Here is a 22396-nt window from a genome sequence, read left to right on the forward strand (position 1 = left end):
GTGTATTTTGTCAGTCTGCCTGTTCTGTTCCCTGCTCTGTCTCTGGTAAATCCTCTCACCCTCCCGTGGATCTGGCCTGTACCCCCATTCTTGTATATAAAAAAAAATCTTTAAAAACAAAACAAAACATGGTGATCTTCCCTTAATGAGTACATGTTAAATCACTGTAGCTAAGATGATTAAACAATCATCTTCCCAGTCAGTACTTCTTAGCTTGGACATGTTTATTAAATACAGTTGCAGTAGTGATGACAAAAGTTATGAGTACATGCTTCTAAGTTATCTTATTTGAACAAAGGATTGCAAATTAGCTTACATGGGAACAATGGCCACTTTCTCAAAATCTTCAAAATGTACCAGCAAATATAAAGTTTAGATGTGGATGGTAGATGCCTCCATCAATACAACTTGATATGATTCATGAAATAAATCTACCACAGCAAAGCATGGGGATCATAAAGTGCATCTTGCTAGAGGAATCTTAAGATCATGAATAACAAGATGCTTATTCTTTTGCCCTTTTATAAATGAGAAGAGTACAAATAAGGCAGACTTTTTTCCAAGGTCTTACCCAGTCTTAACAAAGTAAAAATGGGGCACCTACAATCCATTGATTCATAATCTCTCTAACTACTTTAACCCTATCCAAAGTAAATTCCTAGTGCTTCTTTTATTAACTATTTCTTTAGTTAACTATTTATATAAAACTTTTGTGTCTAGTATCGTTTGCCAGAGGATGATGCTGATTATTAGAACTTTAACTAGGATGACATGCAAAGTCATATTATGTATGGCAACTGGATTCAATTTTAAGTTATAAAAACAGCCTATTTTAGCAACAGTACTGGGATTAGAAATAGCACTCCTCTGATGACAACACTTATCACTTTTATAGCTAAGATTGTCCTCTTTCCTTCCCTAAATCATAGCCAGAAATTAGTCACCCTATGAACATTCATTTACCTCTCTCCTTCCCATCTTGCATGTTATTGCTGGGACAGCTGCCCTTGACAAAGACAGCTTTCAAATAGCCATGAGAAGGCTAGAGATATTTCAAATAAATGAACCCTCACCAACAATTGATATTTGGTTTTGGAAGTGTGAGGCAAACATTCAGAAAGGCTTATATAACCATAGCGTACTCACTCCACTCCTGACCACACACTTGCTCTGTAGAGCCCCACTGTCGATTTCTCAGGGTCCCTGTTATATACAAACAAGAGGAAAACCAAACAAGAAGAAATCAAACCTTTGAAGGTTGACAGTATAGACTAAGATCTAGAATTACTCTGGGTTCTCAGACGAGTTAAGGACCCTTAGACAGCGATGTTGTCATCCTCTTATCAAATATGTGCACCTGAATTTGCCAGTAAAGCTCAAACTAGACCTTGGAGAGCCAAGGTCAATCTCTCAATAAGGATTTCGGAAATTTTTGGGAACAAGTCACAGTTGCAAGCTAAGAAAGAAAGGAATGCTTAAACAGTAAGAAATCTAGGTCATTGGCCAATGCCCATGTAATTCATACAAGCTGATCATCAGCATTTCTAGCTCTCTTGTTGAACTCACTATAGCTAAATTAGCCAAAAGGTGATTTCCAAATGACTGTGAACATGTGTTTATTCTATACATTTGACTGGGTAGGTTTTACCTCACTGGATATTCACTACACCATATTTAATGTCAGATTACAGATTTAGCCCCTGGGAAAAAATAACTGGGCATATTTATCAATATAGTACAATAACCATTCTCAGAGGATCTATGTTATAAATGACAACACCCTGGACAACAATGATTTCAGTCCCTGGAATCAAGAAATGATATACCAGAAACAACTCAAATGACCTTCAACTGGTAAAAGAATAAACAATTTGTGTTATGTCCATGCAGTGAAATATTACTCAACAGACAAGAGAAACAATCTGTTGATACACACAGATAACACAGATGAAGATAACATTCATTATGTTATGTGACAGTCTGGAAAAGACAAAACTATATGGATGGCAAACCGATCAATAATTTCCAGTGTTTAAGGTTGTAGGGGATTTGACTTCAAAAGGCAAAGATTGGCTATAGAAGATAGAGCAAAGGGATTAGGGAAGGAAAGTGATAAGTCTGTTGTTACCTGCATATGATGATGACATGACTCTTTGCAATGATAAACCCACAGAATTATATACCACCCCTAAAGCAGATTTTCTTGTATGTTAATTTAAAATTGGATCAAAAGTATAAAAGTTTCAGTATTTCGCTTTCGCGTTCAGAAAGAGAAATCTGTCTTGTGTACATTTCTATTTAACTCTTGCTTATCTCTTCAAGAACTTAGCTTCAATATCACCTCTCCCCATAAAGCCTTCTCTTTGTTCCCTCATCTTTCTAATTCTTATTCTTTTTAGGGAAATGAACATAGAACTAAAATCCATGTGCTTAAAGGCTCTCTCTCTCCCCGGGAGTAAACTCCATCCTGAATTTGCCATCTATGCATCTCTGACAGGTTCTGTATTTTACTACATATTATCTAACAAAAACTTTTGTAGTGGGAGAATTTTTTAAAAATCACATTAACAGATGTTAATATTGCATTAATATCACATGCATTTTGTAGCTTGCTCTTTTCATCCAAAATTGCTCTCAAGACAGACCATTCATTTTTAACTGCCATCAAGATTTCACTATTGCAATATGCCAATACTTAATTCATTGTATTGCTGACAGGTATTTAGGTTGCTTCCATGTTACCCTATACCATATTTATCTGCTATGTCTCTTCTTCCTGCAAGACAAGCAACAAACAGCAGGGCAGAAACTGTACAGAATGTCTGTTCCTTTCTCATTTCCAGTACACCTGAGAATCGCCCAGAATGTGCTGTGTTTTGCATGGATGATGATACTATGTGTACCTGGCATGCGATAAGCGCTCCCTAAAAAAATGTTGAATAATAAACGCTGACAAAATATTGTTTCAAACCTTGTGATCTCTACTCCTTTACGATGGAAGATTTGAGGAGGAACTGACTCAATTTCAGTAGGAAAACCTTTAAATATTCTTTTGTCGAAGAAGACATACATGAAACAAGATTACAATTTTCCTTCTCTCTCACTAGAGGATCTCAAAGCACTATACATACCACGATTTCCTCCAGTGACATTTTTCCCCTCAATGTGCCTCAAGGTCAGTTCAGAACAGTATTCAAAGCTTGAATACCCTTCACCTGCAACTGCAAAAGCCGGGAAGCTAGAGTCCGGATGTAAATAACAATCCTAACCTACTATTCCCAGATAAGAGTTTTTTCTTCTAGGATTTGATTTTGCTTTTTCTAGGTTTCCGTTTGTACCCTGCCGGCTCACCTGTCCCGCTCAAGGCTCTGGCATTCAACCGCACACCTTGGCGTGCTGGCGCCCCCGCTCGCCCCTCCCCCAGGCCCCCACTTTTCACTCTACCTGATCTACTAAGTAGATCTAATGCTGTTTGATCTCGTCTTCAATTCTTTTCGGTTTAAGGAGCTGTGTAGCCTTGATGCACAAGACAAATACACACTGTAGCTCTGGGCTTACAAAATCATCTATCATCATCCCGCCTTTGGACGTGACCAGTACATTGTGTGTTTCAGAGAAATTAATCTGGTGTTTAGGGCAAGAGAGGCATTTCAAAATCAGTCTGCGTGCAGAACCTCCCTGCAGAACCTACAGAGGCACTTTAGATGCCATTCTCCTCTGCACGGCAAGCCTCAAATTTGACCTTCGAGAGGATTTCAAGGATAGTGCCTTCCTCCCTCTCCCTTGCCGATTCCAAGAGCGCGCGCAGGCCTCCTTCAGGGAAACAGCTGCCCGGGACCAGGGCTCGCCGAACTGCACGTCTAGGCTCGCGGACTCAGCGGGGAAACGCGAGAGGGAGCGGGAGGGAGGTGGGGGCGAGGGGACGGAGAAAGAAGGGGACCGGGGGTGGGGGGAGCAGGAGCCGACAGAGGGAAGAGGAAGATTATCTGCATATGTATGAGGCACCCAGCACTGCCCTCTTCCCCGGCAGCTGCTCGGGCGGGGGCGGGGGAGGGAGGGGTTGGGGATGGAAGGAATGGGGCGGGGGTGCGACGGCCAGCGCCTCGCTAAGAGGACGCGGGTTTGGGGGAGCGGAAGAGGTGATTTGCATGACGCCTCGTGATAGGCTGACGGCTGGGGGCTGGGTCTCAGGGGCGGGGCTTGAATGGCTTAACGGAGGAAATTGCAGAAGTCTTTGGGCTGAAGAAAGCCTGAACGTCGGGACTGCGCTATGCGAAGCCTGGCCGCAAGGGGGCGCGATGTCCCATCTTTGTTCTAGGTGAAGCCTTCCCGCTCCCGCCTCCCCCCACCCCCGGCCCTGTCCCCACCCCCCACACAGACACCACACGCAGAAAGTGCAGAGGAACCCTGTGATCCAGTCAACTGGCTCTGCCCCGTCTATTAAGAAAGATGAACACTCCTTTCTCTCCCATCTCCTTCATGGGAGACCACTTTTCATTTCAGATTATCACATCAATAAATATTCTTCGAGGAATAAAAAAAGGCACTTTGCCAAAGATAAGAGAATATATATGAAATGTGTGCATGATAAAGACAATGCATGTAGGCGGGGGGAATAAGCACGCATATGTAAATACGCACATAATCACCCTGAGAACACAGCACACGGGTGGGGAGGGAGGCAGAACGGACACCCAGAGAGAACACGGATCACTCGCAAGGTGCTCGGAGCTGCACACACTCCTGCACACCGCGGCTCACACTCGCTGACCCGCACCGTTACACACCCCACACACGCGTGCACGCGGACCTCAGGAAAAAAACCCAAGTGAATTCACAGGCAGTGGAAAGACTGTCGAGAAAATATGAGAGAAGAATGTAAAAGCTTCCACCCTCCCCTTCTAAAAATACTCAAGCGGAATGATTCTATTTGCATAATACTAATGTACGCAGGAAGGCGACACCGGAAAAAAAATGGCTCCATTTGAGGCACACAGCAGAGAATGCGTGTATGCACACGCGCACACACACGCACACACACGCACACGCAATCGCGACAGGGAGTGGGACACACCCACAGCCTGTGTCCTCCTCCCACGGGCACCAGCAGATGCCAGCCACAGCGCTCAGTGCAGCTTTCCAGAAAACACTAAGGAGCAAATCGTCAAGAAACCCACCCTGCTCTGCCACGGAAGCACCGTTAGTGAACCCAGATTTTCTAAACACACACATACACTCACGCGCGCATCTGCACGTTTGTCAGTCAAGAGAGTTGGGCAAAGAAATAACAGATGCACAATAGATACCTGAGAGCTAGACTTTATTAGCTATCATTTTAAACAATACTTTGCAATGACTTCACCCTGAAGATGGCTTTTCTGGGGTGCCCCTGAAAAATCAGACTTATTTTCATTGATTCTGCTTTTTCTTTGATTCCTTTTCCCCCCATCCTTCTTACTTTTTTAAGACAGGATAGAAGGAGAAGCCCCCACTCCCAGCGGAGGATAACCCCTGTTTTTGTTTTGCGAGCTCAGGAGCTTTCCAGTTGATTTCCCAGGGAGGAAGGTGCTAGGAAGCGGTCCTCTCCGCAGCCGCCCAGCCAGACGGCACCACAAAAGGCATTATTACACATTCCCAGTAACAAGGGCTGTCTATATATTTACAAATCTGTTCAAATATTTAACCTCTTAACTTGCTAAATATCCCCCTCTTCTCCCTTTCTTTCTCTCTTGCACTCCCCCACTCCCCCTTGCTGCCCTCTCTCCTGCTTTTCCTTTCACTTTCTAAAAGGGGTGGAGGTGGGAAGTGCCCTTCTGGGATCCAAAATGTGGCCAGGGGCGCTGGGCTTTACCTGACCTCATTTGAATGTCAATTTCGTTTCCAGGCAATTATTCTTTGCTAGCCAAAAGATCGAGTTTGAATCACCAGGGTTACCTTTTTTAAAGAAGAAGCTTTGATGTTGTCTCAGTTTTTAAACTGCCTCAGAAAGGCACCCCCTTTAAGGGATTTTACTGACCCTTTAAAGTTGCCAGTGCCCCCAACCCCAATCCGTGCTGTTTTCCTCCGCGTTCTTCCTCCAGGGGGTTAAGGGACTAGCAGAGATCCAACTGCAAACGAGAGGCTCTTCCAAAGAAAGCCAAAGAGTTTGGAGTTTCGTTAGTATTTGGCGGCCCAGCCAAGGCCAGGGGTGAGACAGCAGCCCGTTGCAAGAACCAGTTTGGAATGCCACCGTTGAGAATGTCGTCTCGCCCAGGTCCTTTTTAATGGTAATAGTAAAGTCATTCTGAGGACCAGTGCAAAAAAATGTGAAGATATATAGCACTGGGCCTTTAATGCAGTGAAAATGTTAGGTTAATCAAAAATCGAGGTGTTCTCACTTTGATGCATGAAAGGAACAGAAAAGTTGTGCCTGGTCTCCGCGGGGAGAGGTGCAGGCGACCCGCTGGTGGCACCGAAGCTGCGGACTGCCCCACTGCCCTGGACAGGTCACCACGGTGGTCTCACCTTCAAAGGACCCCCCAGCACCCTTACGTTGGGGCGTTTCACATTTGCCCAGGGCTTTACTGTAAGACAATTTGAGGTGCCCTTAAGGGGCTCCCCCCATTCCATTCTGGGTTGTTGGGTTTTTTTTTTTTCTTTTTCTTTTTCTTTTCTTAGAGAAAAAAAGTAGCAAGGACAATCTGGTACTTCTAAAGTTGACTCCAAAGAGAACACTTCCTTTTGACACGTTTTTTCTGGTCTCAAATAGTAGCTTTATTTATGTATCTGTTTCGGGATGATGAAACAGTGAAACTTCCGGTCTGGTGAGATAATGAGATGTATCCGATTTGTTCAGTTGACCAAAATATTTCACCTGTCACTACCTTTCAATGTCTGTTCTTCTCCCAGGTGTGCTCCCCACAAGTCCAGAGAGGACCTGAGGAAAAACCAGCCCTCACCTGGGGACCCGAGTCCTCAGAACACTTACATTGGGGTTACCCCTCTATAGTCCCAGACCTCCTCTCCCCGCTTTCTGCCAGTCGCTGACTCTCCGAGGTACTAGAGGGATAAAGACCCTCGCTGGCTGCTGTCGGGGCTGACACCCTGCGCCAGGGACGCTCAGGGCCGCCCAAGCCTTGGGCACGGAGAGGTGGGCAGGAAGGGGTGGCTTCCGTGTGTGTTTTAAAGAGATTTGCTGAAAACTTGAACAGCCGCCACATGTGAGAAAGAAGGGAGGCTAAATAAATAAATCTTTTTAAATAACGTGTGTTTACTCTTTGTGCCACATCAGACCTGGGAGGAAACCGTGGGCACGGGATTATGCGTGCCAGTCTGTAAAATGCCATCTATTTGCAAGTCAGTGTGGTGGTCAGGACATTTTTTCCCCTATGGCACAAACCCCTTAGGAAAAAAAAGAACAAACTGAGAGCAGCTGAAGAGTTTTCTAGTTTTTCCTGACTGGAAAAGATAGTCATCCGGAGACATTATCTAAATCTGCGAGAGAATGAACGCTGCTTGTCACGCGTCCTCGTCTCCAGTAACGTGCGCCATCCAATTAGAAGCAATTTAAGCAATCAAGGCCGTTATGAGAGAAGGGGGTGTTAAAAATAGGTTTTCTATAGCCTCAGAACTCTAATTCGGAAGAAACTCTAAAATTTCATATGTATCATTTCTTTATATAAAATAAATATATAATCCCACGTCTCCCGTTCGCTCTTCTCCCCCACCGTCTGTCTGCCTTCCTTTCGGGAATGCACAACAGAAGTGAAGTGGAAAGCCCTGAGGAAAAGGGAGCGGGTCCCTATAAAATCCTACTGAAGCCAAACCAGAGCATTTGGGTGGGGCCCAGCCCTTTACGGACTTCTCCCGGTGGTAGCACTCTTAATAGTGGTTGTTGTTTGCCTTCGATTGCGGCGAGTGGGGAAATGCCAAAAGTAGCGCCCAGAGAGGCAGGGACAACTACGGGACTGGGGGCTGTGTGGCCTGGAGGCTCCGGAGGGGTGAAACGTGGTCCCGGCAGCGGACTGAATGAGACCTCGGGCCAGATGCTGAGCACTCCAAGCAAGTCTGGATAGTTGCTGACCTTCGTTAGACTTGGGGGGCTAGGGATGCAGAAAAAATAGGAAAAAGCCTGTGCTGTGGGAAAGGTTTTTTTTTTTTTTTTTAAGTATGTGCGTGTTTCCTGTTCTGTTAGAGCATGAAGAGTAGAAATCACCGATAAAAACAGACCCCAAGCAATCTCTCATAGCGCAGCCAAACTGGAATGCAAAACTGGGGCCTCACTTCTCACCCATTTCTGTGGACTAGAAGCCAAGTGCAGAAGCGGCTGACTCCGGTTCGCCCTCCCACCAAGCCACCCCATTTTCTCCTACCCCCACGCTTGGATTCTCCCCAGCTCTCAGGGGAGAGTGGAGGAGAGCAGATCCGGCAATGGGCAAAAGCAAAGTTGGTAAAACTTGCAAGAAGTAAAGGGCCAAAGCCTTAGCCTTCTCTGTCTGCAGGGCCGAGGTCCTGAGTCTTGGCTCCCTTAGTCCATTTAGGCCCAAGGTCTCTGTCAAGGAACTGTGCTCAAAGCCAACCACCCAGAACCTGAATCCGGAAAGTTCTGGCAGGGGTGGGGGAGTGCACTTTGGGCTAGGAGCCCAAAGTGGCAGAAGGCACTAGAGAGACAGAAAGTCTGTCCCTGCTCTCCAAAAGCAGGCACCAGTGTCTCCTAGGGGGCTGACAGCCCCCAGAGTGGGAATTAATCACCTGGCAGTAACTCCCTTCAGAAGCTGGCCTTCTGGAAGGAGCTTAAGATGGAAATAACATTCACCCTAAAGCTTCAAAGGGTAGAGGAGCAGTGCAGAAGCAGGGGTGATTCTCTTCTCAGATGTGCCACTCTTGTTTCAAAACAATAGCAGTTCCAGAAGCAGCAGTTGCTGCCTCAACAGGACTAGCTGAGGATCAATGCCTGGGTTTCTCAGAGTGTGAGTTATACCAAGTGCAGGGAAAGCAGAGGCAGATGCCAGGTCCCCTGTCCACCCCCAGGGCCATTCTTCACAGAAGGTTCTCAGTACACAGCTCAGGAGAATACTGCATTGTTAAAATCCTTCCTAATAGCACCTAATTTATTTCCTATTTGTTCTGCATGTTTTGTAACTGATTCATAAACTGAAACCATTTGCTTTTTAGCAAATTGATGGATTTAACAATTCAAAAAGCATGGCTATTTTCAAATAATACTCCCTGGAAATGTCTTCTGAAATTTAAAGTTTTGTAACAAGTAATCCTTCCACAATCCCTTTAAAAGATAAATACACTGTATTTTTACATAATTAGAAAAAAAAGTTTAAATGCATGGATATTAAGAATATTTGTTAATCAGGTTTTCTGATTTAAGAAACATAGATATAAGGTTTTCTGAATTTAATTCCTCTTTTGCTACATAATGTTCTAATATGTTGGGGTAGAATTCAAAATAGCTATGGACAAGCAATGGCATACTTTAAAAAGTTAAATTTCTCCTTAAATCTACTCTTTTCATGCAACAGTTCACATATAGTACCGACTCCTTTCAAATAACAGTTCCAAAGTTTAGGACACATATGTATATGTATAGAAAATAATATGACCTTTTCTCTGCCATAAACTAGCTGGGTGAAGTCAAGCAAATCTTTTCTCCTTACTACGTTTTGTTAATTTGGAGTTCACAAAATGTACAGCTTTATGAAATAATAATTTAATTCAATGTATTTTACAGTTGCATAAAATAATATTAACATCAAAATAAACATTTTCCTGGTTAAGTAATTAGTCTATGTTTTAACTGTCTACTCTGTTTTAACTGTCTAGTAGGAACATCTAGGCTGCAGTCTAAGATTGATGAATATACAGGAAAAATTAGGCATACACCTACTTTTTTGTAACAAACACCATCTCTCTCTCTCTCTCTCTCTAGATTTCCAATGAGATGCATGATTCAAAAAAGTTTCAGAACCACTGACCTATAGTGGAAAAATTCATAGGCAAAAAGGCAACCCCAGAAATCATTGACTGTATTTATATTTTTTTGCATGGATGAAACTATTGGTTTCTTGCAGTAATTTAAGGTCACCAAATGTTATGTGAACTTCTGTAAAACCATTTCATTTATTGCAGAAAAAGAAGATCTCAGGATGGTATTATCTATATGGATTTAATGCCCCTAAAAAGAGCTTAAATTTTTTCTTCAACTATTGAAGTCGGTGAATTAATAACTTTGATAATTTTATAACTTTTCCTGGAAGACATCTAGTACATTTCATCAATTCTAAGAATCAGGAACTATACAGAAATATATTTTCTGATAGTGTCCTTGAAGTTGTCTCTTTAATAATAAAGAATCTTTGCTCAATTATCTCCTTCCTCAACTCCCAATCCTACCTTAACTCCCAATATCCTGCCCTTCCCACTACCCCCAACCCTGTTCTCTCAGGTAGACACTGAATTTGTTTAGTCTGAGCAACACTTTCAGGAATCAGCAGCAGCAGATTACAACAATGAACTTTTTTTTTTTTTTTTCAGTTCAACCCAAGTCTATGAAATTAATTTCCATTTCAACAATCACAAGACTTTCCTTGGAAATATCAGTGACTGCACAAGCCATAGATAGATCAAGTGTAGGTTCTATATCTTCTGAATGGGCTAGGTTATGTTTTCAATTGGAACAAGGTATTAAGTGATTAAACTGTGCCAGCAGACATAGCACTTTCATCAAGCCCTTTTCTATCCAAGCAGGCACAAGGATAGTCAATCCCTGCCCTTGAAAGTCTCCAGGGAATACTTGGAATGCTTTAGGAAATCATGTTCGCAATTAAAGCACTGGCATTTTTCTTCTCATCACAGAATAAACTGATTACCATTTTTGAAACTTTACCTTTTTTTTTATTTCAATAAGCTGCTTAAGATCCTCTTGCATTCATTGACAGGATTTTTGGCAACCATTCTGCTGCATTAGTCCATGGCCATTTAGTTGTTAAATGTTAACAGATTACTAGTGATTTAACAGAGACACATTCAAATTCCAGATGCCATTATCTTAATTCCTACCACAGTTAGCATTCATACAAGATGGAGGATCAAATACCAATTTGGGCACTATATTTTGTCTGCCTTTTTGTAGATAACACTAACATGCCTTCACCTGACTCCTGTCAGCATACCTGGCACATAACTGAGAGAACAAGTGAATTGATAAATGAATAAATAAATACGCTGTGTGCCCAATGTCTTTTTGACTATTTGGAACCATGGAAGAAGTGGCAGCTTTTTAGTGATTCCTATCATGGCTTCTACATTGTAAATGTTCTTAAATGAAAAATATGGTAAAATACTGAATACACATTATAAATTTGAAATAAATTTGTTAAGGAGTCCATTATAAGATCCTTTTTTAAAGCCATCAAATTGATAGACAAGGGGGAAATAAATGCTAAATTTACCTGGGAAGACTAGAATATCACAGTGTGAGACATTGTTCTTAATGCTTTGCCTGGATCATCTCATCTCATCTCCCAGGAAAATTCTCTGAGACATGGACTATTATTGCCATTTTACAGATGAGAACACTGTGGCCAAGAGAATAACTTGCTACTTAGATTCATAAGATGTTGATGTCTGTTGACATCAAGATTCAAATTAAGACAATCTGGTTCTAGTGACAGAACCCTTAGTCACTAGGTACTAATAGTACTTCACACAAAACACTGTTAAATTGCTGCTCATGTAATTTGGCTTTTTCTCTCATAAAATATACAAACATCGATATCAGAAAAATATTCAGAAGTTATAGCAGGTGATTCCAAGAATCCAAAGACTACACTCATATTGCTACTGCAAGAATAAATAAATGAATGAATGAAATGGCAGCATAGCATGGACTCTAGTCAGCTGAGAGCTGAGTCCACTACCAAAATCCCCCATTATTTGACTCCAAGGCTTTAGACAAGTTACTTAACTTTTCAATGTCTAAGTTCTTCAACTGCAAATGGGCAATAAAAACACTGTCTCCATGAAATAGTAATGATCAAATGTAACAGAAACAAAGTACTTGATATAAAATAAGTATATGTTAGATATAGTTATTCTGAGGGCCTCCCTGGTGGCGCAGCAGGTTGAGCGCAGTGCTGTGAAGCTGTCCGCAGCCTCCACAGTGCAGGTTTGATTCCTGGCCAGCCAGGGAGATACCCACATGGTGAGGCAGACCTCTCCTGTCTCGCCCGCTGCTCCCCTCAGCAGTGTACTTTGGTCTTTCTGCCTGTTCTGCTCCCTGCTCTGTCTCTGGTGAATTCTCTCACCCTCCTGCGCCTCTGGCCTGTACCCCAGTGCTTGTATAAATAAATCTTTAAAAAAAATAGAAAAAATAAATAAATTGATGTGACAATATAATATTATTTATTATGCAATCATGATTATATTTCCTCTTACAGCTTTTTGTTTTTCCTACAGTTTATTATTATCTTTTGTTTTTCCTGAGTTATCTGTTGTGTCTATAAGCTTTGCAGATTTTGAAAAATCATATCAAATCTTTGGAATCTATTTTTCTTTCTTTTTTTAAAGATTTATTTCATTTATGTATGCATATAAGAACTGGGGTGTAGGCCAGAGGTGTGGAGGGAGGGGGTATGTGAGAGGATTCACCAAAGACAGAGTGGGGAGCAGAACAGGCAGATCCACTGAAATACACTGCTGAGGGGAGCAGCAGGCAGGTGTGCAAGACAGGCCTGCAAGAGATCTGTGGCAAGACAGAAGAGGTCTGTTGCTCCGGGGATGGAACTCACACCTCAGTGGCTTGCAATAGTTTGACAGCGCTGAGACTTTAACCACTGTGCTACCAGGGAGGCCCTGGAATCTACTATTTTTCTTAAACCTCCCTCCATGAGCCTTCTGCTTTTCTGCTTCAATCTTGACAAGTTTTTCTCCAAGTTATCTACATAATACATAAGCTGTGTCATCCTTTCTTTAATTTCCTGGTTATAGTCAGTGTTCTCTGTAGTGGATCGCAAATCATTCCATTTCATATCACTTCTCCCTCCCTTATCCTTTGCTTAAATATCCTCCTAAGACTGTGCATGTGGGAGACAATTTTTCTGAGATCTTCCTTCTGTAAAAAAGTTCTCACTCTACTTTCACACATGTAATTGATCATTTGGTTGGTATAGAATTACAGGTTTAAAATGCTTTTCTTCAGAAATTTTAAAGATATTGATCCATTATCTTTTACTAAAGTTAAGGAGAAGATTGATGTAATCTGATTCTCATTCCTTAAAGTTCAGTCTTCCCACCATCTTCTGTAAACTTCTAGAGTCTTCTCTTTATTCTTACTGTTATGTAATTTTAAATAATGTGCCTAATGTGAGTTTTTATTTATACATTGTTCTGAACATCCAGTGGACACTTTCAGTCAAATTACTCATGCCCTTCAATTCAACTTTCTCTCTTTGCTTTTTTTTTTTTTTTTCTGTTTCTGAAATTTCTACTAGTTGGGAATTGGTCCTTAAGATTAATCTTTCTGTTAATATACTTCTGTTGTACAGTCTATTCATTTTACTTCCTTCAGAATTTATTATTGAATAATTATTGTTCAACCACTAAATTGATTTTTTTTAAAGATACAGTTATTTATGCAGACAGGAGCTGGGGTACAGGCCAGAGGTGAGGGGAGAAAGATGAGAGGATTCACCAGAGACAGACTGGGGAGCAGAACAGGTGGATTGCATGAAACACATTGCTGAGGGGTACAGCAGGCGAGACAGGAGAGGTCTGCTATGCCATGTGGGTCAGCTCCCGGGTCTGGGATGTAACTCGTGCTACAGTGGCTGCGATAGCATCATAGCGCTGAGACTTAACCACCCGAGAGGCCCCTCAATTGATTTTTTGATCTGAAAATCACATTGTTTTAAATACCAAAAGCATTTATGTGATCTATAATTTCTTTTTCATAACATCCTATTCTTTTTCGTAGCAGCCTGTTCATGTTTTACTGCTGTATTATGGTTTTCAGTCTTTCTAGAATATTCATAAAAATTTTACATTGTTGTCCTAAATTATCCGTTTCCTTCAGTGTTGTAATCTCCATGTTCCACTTTTTTTCTACCTTTTTTCTTGGACTTTCTTATTTATATTGCTGACTTGTCTCAAATGATTAGAGATACTTATTTTCTGTTTTTAACTGTGAACTAGTAAAATGGCTGGCTGGTAGCTCTCTGAACAGGAATAGGATCTTATTAACTGGCAGCTCAATTGATGAAATGTGATCGGGTACTGGCCTTTTTATTGAAGAGCACACACTTGCAATAACCCAGAGGTCTTTGTTCTGAAGTGTCAGTGCCTGTACAAGCTTTCTGGAACCCATTTTGGTAGCTTTCTAGAGAAAGTCCTTCATTATATTTACCTGGGAAACAGCACATGTGTAAATGCTTAACACTAGGAGCATTGGGACAGTTTCATATAATCAATTAAATGCCTGCTTGAGTCATAGGTCTTGCTCCCATCTTCCGTCAACTGCCAATTCTCAGTTCTGGTTCCACATAGCAAACTGGCCCCCTCTTTGTCTATAGTCACCTCTACACATATTCTATCAGTACTATCAATAGTGTCTGCTTCTCCCCTGATTCATCAGTTACCACTCCTTTTTTCAATTTTTCAATTTTCAGAACTTTTTCAAAATCTTTTTGCTGTTAGTTATGTTCTTTGTTTTAAAGCCTTAAATATTGTTTTACACCTTAAATGATACCTTATTGATGTTTTAGGAAAGTCAGACTGTCATATTCAATCAAAAGCTCCTGTTTAAGTTTTAAGCCTTTTTATATTACTTAAACTTTATTTATTTCATACTCCTGATTTAGTGCTTTTTATTGGCAATTTCTACTCAATCATGAACCCAAGTTTAATTTATGGTCTCAATTGGAAAGAAAGATGGTTAGTCCTAAGACACAGTCCCTCATTATTTGAATAATCAAACATAACTCTTTTTTAACTTATGCCTCATTATATGGAATGAATATGAAATGTTTATTCTAGAGGATCCTATGTTAATGTTAACAGTCTAGAAAAGACAATGCTGGATTTATGAGAATTTACTTAGACTGCACATCTGTTTAAAAGCTGCTTGAAGAAGAGCCTCCCTGGTGGCACAAGGGGTTAAGCACCGCACTATGAAGCAATCCGCAACCTCTGCAGCCCAAGTTCAATCCCCGGCGGGCCAGGGAGCAACTCACAGGAGCAACTCCTGTCTTACCTGCTGCTCCCCTCAGCAGTGTACTTCAGTCAATCTGCCTGTTCTATTCCCCACTCTGTCTCTGGTGAATCCTCTCACCCCCACTGCAACTCTGGCCTGTACCCCAGCTCTTGTATGCATAAATAAATCTTTTTTAAAAAAAAGCTACCTGAAGAAACTAGAAAATCCTACATGTAGCAAAAGCATACACAACAGTTAGCATATCATTACCAGATAAGATTGCTTGACAACAAACGCAGAATTTTAGATCCTTCCTCAAAAGTATCTTCAGTCCCCTTATAATGGTCACAGCATTATATTTGATATTACAAGTGATAACATTCTACTAACCATATAGATAGTTTCACTGGAACTGTGATCATGTCTGGTTTTCACCACTGAATATCCAGGGGCTAGCATAGCTCTTGCACATTATGGTCAAATGATAAACATGTGTCTAGTAAATACCTAATGAATTGTGTGTCTGGACGAGCTTCTGAAACTTATCAGACTTGGGGAATTAGATGTATTAAGATGTACTTGGAATCACAGTTGCCAGTGTATGATAAATGTCATAGGGGTCACCTAAACAAGTGCAATAAGAGACATTCAAAGCGGGGAAGATTGCTTTAAGCCAAGGTGATTACAATATCCAGCTGAAAATGAGGGACAGGATTTTGATAGGTAGAAATGAGAAGGGAAGGGCTTTACACAGCATAAAGGGTTTAAATCAAAATAGTATGGAGCTTATAAACTGTTTGCATTCATTCAATATATTTTACTTAAAAACAAAGCCTGACTTACAGAATTCAGAAATAAAAGTTTCATAAAGAAGGAAGATAAGATCTTCTTTCTTATATCAACTCTATAAAGTTACTGAATGGACATTTAGATATAATCATTTGGGGTCTATAAAATCAAATTCTTAAGGCAAGCTTAAAGTGTTTCACATGCGATATGCTTGGCTTTGGAGGTGAATTAAAATATACTACTAATTCAGAATGCAAATGTGCCTTATTTAAGGTTGATTGCCTAGGAAATGAGGACAGATACTGCTCATTCTTGATTATTTTACTAAATTTTGCAATTTCAGATTTTCTTAATGAAAAGAGAATGCCTTGATATTTTAATGTTCTGTTTACAAATATCCAGGTGCTTGTACTTTAATCAAATAAGCCACAAAGTGGATTAGACAGAACTAAATGTACCTGGTTGAAATTTCCCAACAGAGCATGTTTGGGGACAGATTGTGACACCCAGGGTGGGTCAGTGCACATACTTACAACAGTCCCCCCTTCAGAGCAGTTGAGAGTCATCATTGATTCCCAATTTTCCTGATAAGAGAAAACAGCATCTCAAAAAAAGACAGAGGACCTCCCTGGTGGTGCAAGGGGTTAAGACATAGCACTATGAAGCTATCTACAGTCACTGCAACACGAGTTCAATCCCTGGCCAGGAAGGTGACCCACATGGCACAGCAGACCTCTCCTGCTCACCCACTGCTCCCCTCAGCAATGTATTTCAATAGATCTGCCTGTTTTGCTCCCCACACTATCTCTGGTGAATCATCTCACCCTCCGCACCTCTGCCCTTTACCCCAGTTCTTGTATGCATAAATAAATAAAAATCTTTAAAGAAAATAAAGACAGAGACATATATGTGTAATGGCAGGACAGAAAGGCCACTGAGCTGGATCTCTATGGACCCAAGCAGACGGGGTGAAGGAGAAGAGAGTTCTGGAGCCTCAGTGGCTTTTGCAGGCTTTTATTGGGATTTACCAGGTACATGGCAGGCAGGGGTGCTGGGGGGCTGGCAGGCCTCCCAACCCCCAGCAAGTCTTCACTCTATCTGGGCTCTCCGGCCTTCTCTCTTGTTCTGCTTCTCTCGTGGTTCTTCTGCTTTTGTTTTGCTTCACGGCACCGCACCACCACACTGCACTCTGCTGCACCACCCTTATAAACCCAGTCTCTCAGCCCAGGTGTACCCACCTATGCATGCCCACACCTCACTCCAGGTGTCCGCCATCAGGCACGCATTCAGGGCTGCAAGGATCCACCATTACCCCAATGGTGGGAGGGCAAAAAAGCCTGATACTTTACCTACTCTACAACATGACTATTTGGAGAAGGAATATAAACAGGGAGAAAAAGAGCAGGAAATAATAAAACAAGTAATACAATATGATAGTCAAGTACTCCAGGTTCTTTACATATATTAGTCCACTTAAGGAGAGAGAAGGAGAAGGAAAGAAAATAGAGGGAGGAAATAAATTTCTTTTTCTAGAAAAATAAATTTTACAATGACAGACAATTTTCCACTGTTGTCCTTGAAGAAGTATGATGAAATGGACTCTGCCTTACTGCACTGTGACTCTCAAGTCTTGAATCTTGTCAGAAATCAGTCTTGATTCATATTTTATGTGATAAAAGAGGCATCACAGAGCTATTCACTAGAAACTCCACCAAGAAAACAAGATGAAGAGAAATGCTTAGTGCCTTTAAATTTTGGGTGATGGTGCAGCAATGAATCATACAATTCTCAATGCTAATTCTAGATTTCTTATACATAAAAGCTAGAACAACATTGTTATAAACATTATTTATAAGTTATAGTCTAACATGTTAATTACTCCACTAAAACGATTCATCATGTTCTTTAATAAAATGACCAAATAGCACGAGGGGGAAAGTAGACTAGTGAGATAAGTATCTTGGGAATGGGAACTCTAACCTCAGCTTTGGCAAGAAACATCTGTGAGAGGACCACGTGGACCAAGGTTTACCAGACACTCTTAATGTTGTCAGATACATTCTAGAGACCTGTTAATAACCTCTCACACACTAGAATTGGTTTGCCTTTGAAATGACTTTTATGTATTCACTTTATTCTGATTTAGGACCACCTTCTCCTTAATGAACTAGCTAAGCTCTACCACTCTTCTAGTCAGATGCATGTCAGCTGTGGAAATCCATTTTTTTTTAAGATTTATTTGTGCATACAAGAGCTGGGGTATAGGCCAGATGTGTGGGGGGTGAGCGGATTCACCAGAGACAGAGTGGGGAACAGAACAGGCAGACTGACTGAAATACACTGCTGAGGGGAGCAGCAGGTGAGTCAGGAGAGGTCTGCTGCACCATGTGGGTCACATTCCTGGCCTGGGATTGAACTCATGCTGCAGTGGCTGCAGACAGCTTCATAGTGCTGATGCTTAACCCCTTGCACCACCGGGGAGGTCCCTGTAAATCCATTTTTTAAATTATTTTTTAAAGGTTTATTTATTTATGCATACAAGAGCTGGGGCACAGGCCAGAGATGGGGTGGGGGTGAGAGGATTCATCAGAGACAGAGTGGGGAACACAATAGGCAGATTGACTGAAATACACACTGCTGAGGGGAGCAGTGCATGAGTCAGGAGAGGTCTGCTGCACCATGTGGGTAGCTCCCTGGCTGGTTGGGGATCGAAATTGTGCTGCAGTGGCTGCGGATTGCTTCATAGTGTGGTACTTAATCCCTTGCGCCACCAGGAAGGCCCCCTGTAAATCCATTTTAAAAGGCAAAATTATACATGTCCTTTAGTGGAACCCCACATTACAAATCAATATCTAAGCCATCTAGTCATTTTCAGTTTCAAAGATTATGCTTTATTCTTCTTGTTTTACAAAGCAGGAATTATTGTTGCTTTAAAACCTGCAAATTAAGGTCCAGCAAAATAATGCAGGCTAATGGCAAAGCAGAAAGAAATTATTAAAACCTGCTTTTACAAACTTCAGTCTTTCTGAAAAGCTCCAAGTTCTTAAATGTAGTCTCTTATGTCTCTCAATGGACTAAGAGGTTGTTTTCTCATTTTGTAGAATCTGAGTTATCTTCACTCTTATCCCACTTACCTCTCACCCTACACGCCTGCTCCTACCCATTCACCAAATTAGGTAACCAATGGCCCAGCAGTTTTTTACACCAATCGTTTGACTCCTCCTAGCAAAGTCAAGTAACCACAGAAGGCTGCTTTGGGGTTTGCAGTATTGCCAAAATTGCACCCACGTATGAACACTGCTTTTGTGGCATGAGGTCTGCCCATCAGAAGCTCTGGTGCTGTTCCCGATGGAAGATTTCTGGGCAGGAACTTTCAGAGCCCCACGTGCAAGGGAGCGACACCTGGGAAGATTATGAGAGCATTTGCAGGCTGTGCATAGTACTAAAAGCTCTGCCGAATCGTTCCACTGCTGCTCTAGTCAGTAACAAATTGAAGCACTTTATAAAATTTGTAGCTCTTCAATAATTTTGAATCACTTTAAAGTGCTCATGCTCCAAACCATAAAGTCTTTCTTAACCACTGCAAACGTATAAAAGGCACATCATCCAAATGACAGTAATCAACTCCTTCAATTTTAGGTGTGAAATTGTTCTCTGTTTTTTCTCCTTGTTTTTGTTGTTCACCAAATGCAAAAAAAAAAAAAAATGGTCATAAGGACACAATGTGCAAAATCTCCGTTTTCAACAGCACCAAGTAAGCAAAATTCTAAAAAGTTCTCAGATGAATATTTGATTTTAGATAAGATGGCCTAAAGTGAGTGTGAGTGTGTGCATGTGTGTGTGTGTTTTACTTGTATCCAGGATCCTAAATGAACTGAAAGAGGCCATTGAAAGTTACAAAGAAGTCTCTGCTGATGCAAGTCTTTGGGAATGCCATGGACCAGGCTGTTAGGGAAAGTGAGAGATGAGGGGCAAAGGCAACGGATTGTGTACTTACAGTGTATGAATTTCTCTTTGAGTTAAAATAAATTTCCTATGACTTAAACCACTAACTGATGAACACTAAAACAGCATCATGTTGACAGTTTTTTAATATGCATTTGTCTTTCAATTATTGAATCAGTCCTTTATAGATTAGTTACTTCTGGATAATGGATCATTAGTTTGTTCAAGCTTGTTCACAAAGTAACAACCACAAACCAAAGTAAACCACGCATGAGTTTATAAACAAAGGTGTTTCATCAGATGAATGCAACAACACCTGCCATTTCTTGGGGCAGCTAGAAAATATCTTAGAAACATTCTAGGACCTCCCTGGTGGCCCAAGGGTTAAGATGCAACCTATGAAGCTGTCTGCAGCCACTGCAGCACTAGTTCGATTCCTGGCCAGCCAGGGAGCTACCCACATGGCGCAGCAGACCTCTCCTGTCTTGCCTGCTGCTCCCTTCAGCAGTGTATTTCAGTCACTCCACCTGTTCTGCTCCCTACTTTATCTCTGGTGAATCCTCTCACGCCCCATAACTCTGACCTACACCCCAGTTCTTGTATGCATAAATAAACATAAATCTTTTTTTTTTTTTAAAGAGTTGAGACCTTGGAAGGTAATTTTATGTGATTCCCTTCTGAATGGGATTGGGCCTTTATAAAAGAGCCTCCAGAGAAAGCTCTCATCCCTTTTTCTGTCATGTGAAGATACAATGGAAGATGACAATCTGTGACCTAGAGACACCCTCTCAGAGTCCAGTTGTGCTGGCATGCTGTATCAACTGGTCTTCCAGACTCCACAACTGAGAGAAAGAAATTGCTGTTATTTCTGTATAAGCCACCCAGTCCAGGGTATTCTGTGGCAGTGGGTAGAACCAATGAAGACACAGTATGAAAGAAGCAGATTTCTAAATAATAAGTACAGCTTCTTTCCACCTCAGGTAGGCTGAGGTAAACAGTGGTGAAGAAGGGGTCTGAACTTGTTCCAGCAGCCTGTGGGGTCTGAAATAGGCACTTCCTTGTGTAATCAGGAGAAGAGCACTTGGTCTTCTGCATACTGCAGGTGTAACAGGAGAGAACTCTCAATGACGGTAGTAGTTATGGGCTGCTGAGAATAGTGCTAACTTTTAACGAGAAGCTGATTCACCTAAACTCAAGCAATCTACGATTCCTATGAAAAAATATAGCTAAATAACCCATAGCACACGTTTCCTATATGGCACTGGGGCCTTAATTTACTTGTCGATAACTCAGTTGCTTTATACAGTCTTCTTTTTGTGACTCACACACTTAAAATTTAAGGGACATTTCAATGGCAGAAGAAAAAATACCCTTCCAAAATGGCATTTGGTTTTGGGCCTCAGAAACAAAAATAGGATCAACAGGGTACATTCACAAAGCTAGGAAATATGATCTTTCTTGATCAAAAAGGGGAGATTGATTTGTTAGTAAGATTTACATGCTTGACGTGGAAGAGACGGAGGTAGTAAAACTGTTCCATCTAAATGAGTTTCTGAGTGGACTATTGTGAACCTAAGACTGTATTAGGAAGAAGCTATTACACAAACTGCAAAAATTTCCAGGAGTCTTTTTTTTCCTTTTTAAAAAAAGATTTATTTATGCATACAAGAGCTGGTGTACAGGCCAGAGATGCAGGGGGGTGAGAGGATTCACCAGAGACAGAGTGGGGAACAGAACAGGCAGAATGATGAAATACACTGCTGAGGGGAGCAGCAGGCAAGTCAGAAGAAGTCTGCTGCACCATGTGGGTAGCTCCCTGGCTGGGGATGGAACTCGTGCTGTGAGGGCTGTGGATTGCTTCATAGTGCAGTGCTTAACCCCTTTGCGCCACCAGGGAGGCCCCAATTTCCAGGAGTCTTAATTAGGGGGAAGGTTGCCTTCCTAAGAAGCAGTTGGACATGTGGAGGAGTGCAAGGAGTGCTTTGGTTCTGTATTTTAGTTACCCCAAGTTTTTTAATGGTGATGGCGAGTGCCTCTGGTGCAACCAGTGAGTAGTGAGTCAGGGATACAAAATATCTTTTTTTTTTTAAAGATTTATTTATTTATGCATACAAGAACTGGTATGTAAGCCAGAGGTGGGTGGGGGGTGTGTGTGAGAGATTCACCAGAGACAGAGTGGGGAACAGAACAGGCAGAATGATGAAATACACTGCCGAGGAGAGCAGCGGGCAAGTCAGGAGAGGTCTGCTGCACCAATTGGATTGCTTCCTGGCCGGCTGGGGTTGGAACTCGTGCTGCAGTGGTGGCGATAGCTTGATAGCGATAGCTTGATAGCGATAGCTTAGTAGTGCTGTCTTTATCCCCTGCGCCACCAGGGAGGCCCTCATTTTTATTTTTTATAGGTTGTTACAGGTATAAAAGTTCAGACTGCTGCCTTTGCACCTACCTGTTAGCGAACCAGAGAAGTAGCAAGGAGTAATAGGT

This window comes from Talpa occidentalis, unplaced genomic scaffold (assembly GCF_014898055.3).
Source record: "Talpa occidentalis isolate TD23 unplaced genomic scaffold, MPIMG_talOcc4v2.1 talOcc4.6, whole genome shotgun sequence".
NCBI classification, from domain to species: Eukaryota; Metazoa; Chordata; class Mammalia; order Eulipotyphla; family Talpidae; genus Talpa; species Talpa occidentalis.